The sequence below is a fragment of the Sinocyclocheilus grahami genome, unplaced genomic scaffold, assembly GCF_001515645.1.
Source record: "Sinocyclocheilus grahami isolate Dianchi unplaced genomic scaffold, SAMN03320097.WGS_v1.1 scaffold1572.1, whole genome shotgun sequence".
NCBI classification, from domain to species: Eukaryota; Metazoa; Chordata; class Actinopteri; order Cypriniformes; family Cyprinidae; genus Sinocyclocheilus; species Sinocyclocheilus grahami.
In genome coordinates, this window is record NW_015506751.1 from 96,891 (window position 1) to 99,003 (window position 2,113).

Consider the following 2,113-nt stretch of genomic DNA (forward strand, 5'->3'; position numbering starts at 1 on the left):
ATATATATATATATATATATATATATATATATATATATATATATATATAAATATAAACAAATTTTTATATTTAAAATATAAATATAATAGTAAAATATTACATACCACATGTAACAAAAAATAGACATTTCAATATAAAAATGTACCTTTGAATTAGTTTCTTGTTATATTAACATTTGTACTATTAATATTTTCAGACATGTCTGAAGTTTGAGAGAATTAAAAAAAAATAATAATAAATTTCTGCATTTCATTGGAATCTAGTTTCATTTGTCGTATTTACACTCTATAAATCAAAATCAATACAGATTTTTATTTTATTTTTTTACAGGAAAAAAGTTTTTTCATGACACATGAATGACTATTTAACAGAGAATGCAATGTATTTAAAATGTTAAAGTAATAGTTTATCCAAATTTGAAATTTGGTCATAAATGGCTTACCATAAAATTGTTCCAAACCTGTATGAATTTCTGTTCAAGGTGGTAATCATTTTTACATTTTACAAAAAAAATCACACCAGGTAAACCCACTAATCCCCATTTGTCCAACAATTTGATAGTAGTAGTCGTGGATCTTTTTTAGAGTGTAGTTCCTTGCTGCATTTGTCAAATATGAGCAGTTTTTGAAGCTGTCTTTGTTTGGGCATTTGATCTCAAGAAGACCATGGACAGTATCTGCTGTAAGGTCAACTACTTTCCTGTCAGGTGAGGCTCCTAGGTGAGGGGCATGATGATTAATTATTAAGCCACAGGGAAACAATTTGTTTCCAGTGAGTTTTTCATATTCGGCAGCAGCAACAGGCTCAAGTTGTATGCCTCTTTTCCCTCAGATTCTCTTCAAATTCACCACAGGGCAATGGGACAGGGACTGGGCAGTAAACATTTGGGAGAATTCCCTCACTTGTGCGGTTTACTCTACGGGTACTACTATTACTCTGGGAAATGGTTAAGCTGTTTTGTAAAAGTCGTTTTTTAAGTCCCAAACAGCTATCAGCCTAACCTGTTTTATTCCCCGGTACTTATATAAATAAATATATTTACAGCATTAACGTTATACATCAGAAAAACTACTTGAGACCATATTCATGTCACCCGTAACAAGTTGCATTGTATTATGACGCGGCTTACTAGAAACACCTGGTATTTAGTATGAACGAACAAACAAACAAGGTCCAAAAACAAACTAAGGACCAAACCTTTAACTTAACTTGAACCGTCCTGAACATGGAGGGTGTAGAAATTTGCTTACAACAACACAAAATACCTTTATGTTGTAAGGCGCCTCGTTCTTTTGCATCGAGCGAAAGGACCGGGCCCCAACACTACAGCCTGCTTCGTTTCTCTTCACTGTAAACCACAGGTATCATGGACATCAAACACTACAGTTCAACACTTTGAATTGGCTAAGAGGCTAATGTTAGCACAAACAATCAGTATGTAACGTTAGATCGTTCGGCAACATTAGCTCTATCGTGATCTTCTATGCAGCATGCTAAGCTAAAAGCTAACCTCACAAGAAAGTCGAATTTCGCTGATGAAGTCATAATAATAATTACAGTCTTAATCATAAAATCAGTTGTTTTTTAAATGCACAACAACTGAGCTTAAGGTTACAGATGTTTTTGTTAAACAGGAACTGATGATTTGCTCTTTTTGTTACCGGGTCCCGAATGATGCATTACTCTTACCTTTTTGAGCAAAAATGACGGTTGTTTCCACTGTTATAAGAAAAAACTGCAAGTGATCGTGCTGGCGACTCCATGTCCTGCAAAGTGCGCTTTAGCTTCTCTGCACAAACGATTGGATACGCTCCTAATAGCACACATTTGTCTAGGTTAACCATTTAAACTAACATTGTTTTTTAAGCCATTTTATATAGGCCTATAGATTTTATTTTAGTCAAGTGGTGATGATTTGAGAAGGCTAAATTGATCAAACATAGGCTATGATTAACTCACTGTCTGCCACTGGCCGCTTGGTCGTTACTTAAAAAAACCCCAAAAAACTTGATTTTAACAAACAAAAACATTTTCCAAACATATGTCCAAATTAACATTATAAAGAAACGAAAATATATATAACCACTTTTGCCATTAAAAACTAAACTGAAC

At 33.6% G+C, this 2,113-nt stretch overlaps 1 long non-coding RNA gene across 1 annotated transcript in view; it reads right to left on the bottom strand.

Annotated features, from left to right (window-relative positions):
• Nucleotides 1–192: 192 nt before the first annotated feature.
• LOC107571257 (uncharacterized) overlaps nucleotides 193–2,113 on the bottom strand; it is an 8,171-nt gene continuing 6,250 nt past the window's right edge. Inside the window, exons 2-3 of the long non-coding RNA XR_001607154.1 lie at nucleotides 1,811–1,814; nucleotides 193–203 (exon numbers count right to left, since the gene is read on the bottom strand). This is a non-coding gene — a long non-coding RNA (uncharacterized lncRNA). The remainder of the gene's footprint in view (nucleotides 204–1,810; nucleotides 1,815–2,113) is intronic.